Source organism: Montipora capricornis, chromosome 4 (genome assembly GCF_036669925.1).
Source record: "Montipora capricornis isolate CH-2021 chromosome 4, ASM3666992v2, whole genome shotgun sequence".
Classification (NCBI taxonomy): domain Eukaryota; kingdom Metazoa; phylum Cnidaria; class Anthozoa; order Scleractinia; family Acroporidae; genus Montipora; species Montipora capricornis.
In genome coordinates this window covers 3,277,432-3,286,880 of record NC_090886.1, presented here as the reverse complement: position 1 = coordinate 3,286,880, position 9,449 = coordinate 3,277,432, and positions in this window count along the sequence as shown.

The window sequence follows — 9,449 nt, the reverse complement described above, 5'->3', positions numbered from 1 at the left end:
TTTTGTCCTTGAGTTTCGAAAAAGTTCTCAGAAAATCAAACATGTAAACCTCAAACTAAGCTGTTTCATTGTTCAACGATAGAGGGATTTAGAGGATAAGCACAACATCACAGAAGCAAGAGTCAATCTTTGAAAATACCTTGCGAACGATGCGAAAATGATCAAGGTTTAATTGGTCCTTGACTTATAATTTCTCACGTGACAAACACAACAAAACTCATAAACCAAACAATACGAAGTGTGCAAAAGCATTTAAATCAGCCAGGTTTGTATAAACAATAAAAAACAATCATTACCAACCAGCATTTTCACACAACACGAGTGACACTGCTTGCACGCAAACACGAGGTATTGCGCCAGGTTACTAAGCCGTTGAACGATTGCGTTTGTTTGAAGAAACAGAAATGCCTTTTAGAGCTTTCCCCCTTTGGAAAACGAAAATTTCCAGTGTCTGTTTCATATTTGTGCTTGTGAGTATCTTCAACATTAGATTTGGACAAATCCTTTTCATTTCAACTGGAATTGCTTACATTCATTTTGAAGTCCTTTGTCATTCATTTTTAAGTCTTTGTCGGCTTTTGTCCACTGCGTTCGTTATGCTCAAGACAACATTATTATGTTGATTTTGAATAAATTACTTAACTGAAACTTGGCTCAAAATCTTTGACCCGTGTATAAGTCGAGGGCGATTTTGGAGCTTCTTTTGAGGCCATAAAAGGTCGACTTATACACGGGTAAATACGGTAACTGAACTGAACCTTAAGCTTATTTCACTTAAATGAATCCTTTCAAAATGTCAATCAAAGTTCTGTGCATTTCCTGCAATTAATTAATCATGCAATCAGTTCTGTTGCGGTAACACCCAAAAAGCCACAGGCACACGCTTAGAACTATGGGATACCCTGGCAGCTCCAATGCTGTGTGATTGCATCTCAATACAGCGTACATAGTGCGGAGTTTCCTAATGCATGGGCAGCCAAGCAGTCATCAGGGCAACCAAATTTATGTGTCCAGTCGCCCGGCTTTTGAAACAGGACAACCTGGAATTTTTCTCAATTTCGAGCACTGCCCCCAGTCCAGAATACAAAATACACCGTTTACCTTTCAAAACTTGCCCAAATTGTAATGACCGGTAGGTGCTGGAATTTCGTCCACGAGAAAGGCCAGAGAGGACAACTTTCACTCGTGAACCGCCATGTTTGCAACAGAGCATTTTAGGCGTCCCAGTCTGCATGAAACCATCTCTCACCTCTGTCTCGAGAAGACCAGACTGCGACGCGCGCTTACGAGTTATGCCTGTTGAATCTGTTTAAATGAAATGGTCAATTCCTTTTAACTGAACCAGCATCTTCAGTATTTTTTTTGGTAGTATACGTATCGGAGAGCCAGAACATTTGCGCATGCGCGGACGGAATGTTTGAACAAGAGAGAAAAACGCAGTACCTCCAGACACCGGCGCTGGAGCGTCGTACCAAACGAGTCATCCCGGGATTTCGGCCCGTGCGATCGCTTTTGGACGCAGTTGGCCTTCGCTGCTTTCTGCTACCGACCTTGCCTCCCGGTACGGCATTGAGGGAGAGATATGTCGGCCCCTAAACCATATGTGACAAATCCCACGCCTACTCACAGCTCCAAACCGCCCTTGTCATTTAACGTAAGAATCGTTGGCTTATATATTAAGGGAAAGTCATTTTCTCTTTCATATGGTAAGCACTGAAGTCGCAGATTACAGAGTGTGCGCATGCGCCCTGCTAAAGGTAACACACAAACATGCATGCATGTTTCAGAATAACTACAAGAGATAATATCTTCCAGACATCACACAGCTAAAATACATAGCATAACTAAACACACAATATTTAAAGAAAACTGTATTAATTAACAAGAAAAGCCGCTGTACAAAATGCGACCCTCGATTCTCTTTTAAAACCAGTTAACTCAGTGGTACGGATAAAATCAGGTAGCGCATCTCGCAGCTTAGCTGATACGTTAGAAAAAGAACTAAGACCATAACTGCTTGTTTTAGGTTTCTTGAGGGACAGAATGTAATTCCGCGAAGATCATGTATAAGTTTTTCAATGCGCTTATTGCATAGAGATGTAGAGTTTGACTTAAGTGGTAAGAGGACAGTCAGGTAATTTGCAAATATAAATCTCAGTATTCTCTTATTTACATTATACCCTTGGCTTGACAAGAATTACGAAAGGCCAGTTTTTTGCTACGAGGATAACAGCGAAAAAAGGCACTACTTTGTCGCGAATTTTCTGGAGTAAAAACTTGTTCAGAAATCAAAAGTCTTCGTTAACAGCACACACCAGGGTTACTCCTTAGTATCTGGCTAGAGATCTTCTTCTCACTACTTTTTGCTCCGGCCGCGCTTTAGCCATTTGATGAGGGCCAGTCTCGTGCTTCTCAAGTTGCCTCCTTCATGGCCAAAAAGAATTCTGGGTAATTCTGCCATTCCATGACAAGGGAAGCCCCCCGATTCTCATTTCATTGATTTTTTATAAGTGTCGGGCCACCTAGTCCGACCAGCAAAATACAGCGTCGATTGACGTTTTCAGCTTTCAAAACTTGCCCAAATTGTACCGGTAGGTGCTGGAATTCGTCCACAGAAAGGCCAGAGAGACAACTTCACTCGTGAACCGCCATGTTTGCAACAGAGCATTTTAGGCGTCCCAGTCTGCATGAAACCATCTCTCACCTCTGTCTCGAGAAGACCAGACTGCGACGCGCGCTTACGAGTTTATGCCTGTTGAATCTGTTTAAATGAAATGTCAATTCCTTTTAACTGAACCAGCATCTTAGTATTTTTTTGGTAGTCTACGTATCGGAGAGCCAGAACATTTGCGCATGCGCGGACGGAATGTTTGAACAAGAGAGAAAAACGCAGTACCTCCAGACACCGGCGCTGGAGCGTCGTACCAAACGAGTCATCCCGGGATTTCGGCCCGTGCGATCGCTTTTGGACGCAGTTGGCCCTTCGCTGCTTTCTGCTACCGACCTTGCCTCCCGGTACGGCATTGAGGGAGAGATATGTCGGCCCCTAAACCATATGTGACAAATCCCACGCCTACTCACAGCTCCAAACCGCCCTTGTCAATTTAACGTAAGAATTCGTTGGCTTATATATTTAAGGGAAAAGTCATTTTCTCTTTCATATGGTAAGCACTGAAGTCGCAGATTACAGAGTGTGCGCATGCGCCCTGCTAAAGGTAACACACAAACATGCATGCATGTTTCAGAATAACTACAAGAGATAATATCTTCCAGACATCACATTTACAGCTAAAATACATAGCATAACTAAACACACAATATTTAAAGAAAACTGTATTAATTAACAAGAAAAGCCGCTGTACAAAATGCGACCCTCGATTCTCTTTTAAAACCAGTTAACTCAGTGGTACGGATAAAATCAGGTAGCGCATCTCGCAGCTTAGCTGATACGTTAGAAAAAGAACTAAGACCATAACTGCTTGTTTTAGGTTTCTTGAGGGACAGAATGTAATTTCCGCGAAGATCATGTATAAGAAGATTTTCAATGCGCTTATTGCATAGAGATGTAGAGTTTGACTTAAGTGGTAAGAGGACAGTCAGGTAATTTGCAAATATAAATCTCAGTATTCTCTTATTTACATTATACCCTTGGCTTGACAAGAATTACGAAAGGCCAGTTTTTTTGCTACGAGGATAACAGCGAAAAAAGGCACTACTTTGTCGCGAATTTTCTGGAGTAAAAACTTGTTCAGAAATCAAAAGTCTTCGTTAACAGCACACACCAGGGTTACTCCTTAGTATCTGGCTAGAGATCTTCTTCTCACTACTTTTTGCTCCGGCCGCGCTTTAGCCATTTGATGAGGGCCAGTCTCGTGCTTCTCAAGTTGCCTCCTTCATGGCCAAAAAGAATTCTGGGTAATTCTGCCATTCCATGACAAGGGAAGCCCCCCGATTCTCATTTCATTGATTTTTATAAGTGTCGGGCCACCTAGTCCGACCAGCAAAATACAGCGTCGATTGACGTTTTCAGCTTTCAAAACTTGCCCAAATTGTACCGGTAGGTGCTGGAATTCGTCCACAGAAAGGCCAGAGAGACAACTTCACTCGTGAACCGCCATGTTTGCAACAGAGCATTTTAGGCGTCCCAGTCTGCATGAAACCATCTCTCACCTCTGTCTCGAGAAGACCAGACTGCGACGCGCGCTTACGAGTTTATGCCTGTTGAATCTGTTTAAATGAAATGTCAATTCCTTTTAACTGAACCAGCATCTTAGTATTTTTTTTGGTAGTCTACGTATCGGAGAGCCAGAACATTTGCGCATGCGCGGACGGAATGTTTGAACAAGAGAGAAAAACGCAGTACCTCCAGACACCGGCGCTGGAGCGTCGTACCAAACGAGTCATCCCGGGATTTCGGCCCGTGCGATCGCTTTTGGACGCAGTTGGCCCTTCGCTGCTTTCTGCTACCGACCTTGCCTCCCGGTACGGCATTGAGGGAGAGATATGTCGGCCCCTAAACCATATGTGACAAATCCCACGCCTACTCACAGCTCCAAACCGCCCTTGTCAATTTAACGTAAGAATTCGTTGGCTTATATATTTAAGGGAAAAGTCATTTTCTCTTTCATATGGTAAGCACTGAAGTCGCAGATTACAGAGTGTGCGCATGCGCCCTGCTAAAGGTAACACACAAACATGCATGCATGTTTCAGAATAACTACAAGAGATAATATCTTCCAGACATCACATTTACAGCTAAAATACATAGCATAACTAAACACACAATATTTAAAGAAAACTGTATTAATTAACAAGAAAAGCCGCTGTACAAAATGCGACCCTCGATTCTCTTTTAAAACCAGTTAACTCAGTGGTACGGATAAAATCAGGTAGCGCATCTCGCAGCTTAGCTGATACGTTAGAAAAAGAACTAAGACCATAACTGCTTGTTTTAGGTTTCTTGAGGGACAGAATGTAATTTCCGCGAAGATCATGTATAAGAAGATTTTCAATGCGCTTATTGCATAGAGATGTAGAGTTTGACTTAAGTGGTAAGAGGACAGTCAGGTAATTTGCAAATATAAATCTCAGTATTCTCTTATTTACATTATACCCTTGGCTTGACAAGAATTACGAAAGGCCAGTTTTTTTGCTACGAGGATAACAGCGAAAAAAGGCACTACTTTGTCGCGAATTTTCTGGAGTAAAAACTTGTTCAGAAATCAAAAGTCTTCGTTAACAGCACACACCAGGGTTACTCCTTAGTATCTGGCTAGAGATCTTCTTCTCACTACTTTTTGCTCCGGCCGCGCTTTAGCCATTTGATGAGGGCCAGTCTCGTGCTTCTCAAGTTGCCTCCTTCATGGCCAAAAAGAATTCTGGGTAATTCTGCCATTCCATGACAAGGGAAGCCCCCCGATTCTCATTTCATTGATTTTTTATAAGTGTCGGGCCACCTAGTCCGACCAGCAAAATACAGCGTCGATTGACGTTTTCAGCTTTCAAAACTTGCCCAAATTGTACCGGTAGGTGCTGGAATTCGTCCACAGAAAGGCCAGAGAGACAACTTCACTCGTGAACCGCCATGTTTGCAACAGAGCATTTTAGGCGTCCCAGTCTGCATGAAACCATCTCTCACCTCTGTCTCGAGAAGACCAGACTGCGACGCGCGCTTACGAGTTTATGCCTGTTGAATCTGTTTAAATGAAATGTCAATTCCTTTTAACTGAACCAGCATCTTAGTATTTTTTTGGTAGTCTACGTATCGGAGAGCCAGAACATTTGCGCATGCGCGGACGGAATGTTTGAACAAGAGAGAAAAACGCAGTACCTCCAGACACCGGCGCTGGAGCGTCGTACCAAACGAGTCATCCCGGGATTTCGGCCCGTGCGATCGCTTTTGGACGCAGTTGGCCCTTCGCTGCTTTCTGCTACCGACCTTGCCTCCCGGTACGGCATTGAGGGAGAGATATGTCGGCCCCTAAACCATATGTGACAAATCCCACGCCTACTCACAGCTCCAAACCGCCCTTGTCAATTTAACGTAAGAATTCGTTGGCTTATATATTTAAGGGAAAAGTCATTTTCTCTTTCATATGGTAAGCACTGAAGTCGCAGATTACAGAGTGTGCGCATGCGCCCTGCTAAAGGTAACACACAAACATGCATGCATGTTTCAGAATAACTACAAGAGATAATATCTTCCAGACATCACATTTACAGCTAAAATACATAGCATAACTAAACACACAATATTTAAAGAAAACTGTATTAATTAACAAGAAAAGCCGCTGTACAAAATGCGACCCTCGATTCTCTTTTAAAACCAGTTAACTCAGTGGTACGGATAAAATCAGGTAGCGCATCTCGCAGCTTAGCTGATACGTTAGAAAAAGAACTAAGACCATAACTGCTTGTTTTAGGTTTCTTGAGGGACAGAATGTAATTTCCGCGAAGATCATGTATAAGAAGATTTTCAATGCGCTTATTGCATAGAGATGTAGAGTTTGACTTAAGTGGTAAGAGGACAGTCAGGTAATTTGCAAATATAAATCTCAGTATTCTCTTATTTACATTATACCCTTGGCTTGACAAGAATTACGAAAGGCCAGTTTTTTTGCTACGAGGATAACAGCGAAAAAAGGCACTACTTTGTCGCGAATTTTCTGGAGTAAAAACTTGTTCAGAAATCAAAAGTCTTCGTTAACAGCACACACCAGGGTTACTCCTTAGTATCTGGCTAGAGATCTTCTTCTCACTACTTTTTGCTCCGGCCGCGCTTTAGCCATTTGATGAGGGCCAGTCTCGTGCTTCTCAAGTTGCCTCCTTCATGGCCAAAAAGAATTCTGGGTAATTCTGCCATTCCATGACAAGGGAAGCCCCCCGATTCTCATTTCATTGATTTTTTATAAGTGTCGGGCCACCTAGTCCGACCAGCAAAATACAGCGTCGATTGACGTTTTCAGCTTTCAAAACTTGCCCAAATTGTACCGGTAGGTGCTGGAATTCGTCCACAGAAAGGCCAGAGAGACAACTTCACTCGTGAACCGCCATGTTTGCAACAGAGCATTTTAGGCGTCCCAGTCTGCATGAAACCATCTCTCACCTCTGTCTCGAGAAGACCAGACTGCGACGCGCGCTTACGAGTTTATGCCTGTTGAATCTGTTTAAATGAAATGTCAATTCCTTTTAACTGAACCAGCATCTTAGTATTTTTTTTGGTAGTCTACGTATCGGAGAGCCAGAACATTTGCGCATGCGCGGACGGAATGTTTGAACAAGAGAGAAAAACGCAGTACCTCCAGACACCGGCGCTGGAGCGTCGTACCAAACGAGTCATCCCGGGATTTCGGCCCGTGCGATCGCTTTTGGACGCAGTTGGCCCTTCGCTGCTTTCTGCTACCGACCTTGCCTCCCGGTACGGCATTGAGGGAGAGATATGTCGGCCCCTAAACCATATGTGACAAATCCCACGCCTACTCACAGCTCCAAACCGCCCTTGTCAATTTAACGTAAGAATTCGTTGGCTTATATATTTAAGGGAAAAGTCATTTTCTCTTTCATATGGTAAGCACTGAAGTCGCAGATTACAGAGTGTGCGCATGCGCCCTGCTAAAGGTAACACACAAACATGCATGCATGTTTCAGAATAACTACAAGAGATAATATCTTCCAGACATCACATTTACAGCTAAAATACATAGCATAACTAAACACACAATATTTAAAGAAAACTGTATTAATTAACAAGAAAAGCCGCTGTACAAAATGCGACCCTCGATTCTCTTTTAAAACCAGTTAACTCAGTGGTACGGATAAAATCAGGTAGCGCATCTCGCAGCTTAGCTGATACGTTAGAAAAAGAACTAAGACCATAACTGCTTGTTTTAGGTTTCTTGAGGGACAGAATGTAATTTCCGCGAAGATCATGTATAAGAAGATTTTCAATGCGCTTATTGCATAGAGATGTAGAGTTTGACTTAAGTGGTAAGAGGACAGTCAGGTAATTTGCAAATATAAATCTCAGTATTCTCTTATTTACATTATACCCTTGGCTTGACAAGAATTACGAAAGGCCAGTTTTTTTGCTACGAGGATAACAGCGAAAAAAGGCACTACTTTGTCGCGAATTTTCTGGAGTAAAAACTTGTTCAGAAATCAAAAGTCTTCGTTAACAGCACACACCAGGGTTACTCCTTAGTATCTGGCTAGAGATCTTCTTCTCACTACTTTTTGCTCCGGCCGCGCTTTAGCCATTTGATGAGGGCCAGTCTCGTGCTTCTCAAGTTGCCTCCTTCATGGCCAAAAAGAATTCTGGGTAATTCTGCCATTCCATGACAAGGGAAGCCCCCCGATTCTCATTTCATTGATTTTTTATAAGTGTCGGGCCACCTAGTCCGACCAGCAAAATACAGCGTCGATTGACGTTTTCAGCTTTCAAAACTTGCCCAAATTGTACCGGTAGGTGCTGGAATTCGTCCACAGAAAGGCCAGAGAGACAACTTCACTCGTGAACCGCCATGTTTGCAACAGAGCATTTTAGGCGTCCCAGTCTGCATGAAACCATCTCTCACCTCTGTCTCGAGAAGACCAGACTGCGACGCGCGCTTACGAGTTTATGCCTGTTGAATCTGTTTAAATGAAATGTCAATTCCTTTTAACTGAACCAGCATCTTAGTATTTTTTTTGGTAGTCTACGTATCGGAGAGCCAGAACATTTGCGCATGCGCGGACGGAATGTTTGAACAAGAGAGAAAAACGCAGTACCTCCAGACACCGGCGCTGGAGCGTCGTACCAAACGAGTCATCCCGGGATTTCGGCCCGTGCGATCGCTTTTGGACGCAGTTGGCCCTTCGCTGCTTTCTGCTACCGACCTTGCCTCCCGGTACGGCATTGAGGGAGAGATATGTCGGCCCCTAAACCATATGTGACAAATCCCACGCCTACTCACAGCTCCAAACCGCCCTTGTCAATTTAACGTAAGAATTCGTTGGCTTATATATTTAAGGGAAAAGTCATTTTCTCTTTCATATGGTAAGCACTGAAGTCGCAGATTACAGAGTGTGCGCATGCGCCCTGCTAAAGGTAACACACAAACATGCATGCATGTTTCAGAATAACTACAAGAGATAATATCTTCCAGACATCACATTTACAGCTAAAATACATAGCATAACTAAACACACAATATTTAAAGAAAACTGTATTAATTAACAAGAAAAGCCGCTGTACAAAATGCGACCCTCGATTCTCTTTTAAAACCAGTTAACTCAGTGGTACGGATAAAATCAGGTAGCGCATCTCGCAGCTTAGCTGATACGTTAGAAAAAGAACTAAGACCATAACTGCTTGTTTTAGGTTTCTTGAGGGACAGAATGTAATTTCCGCGAAGATCATGTATAAGAAGATTTTCAATGCGCTTATTGCATAGAGATGTAGAGTTTGACTT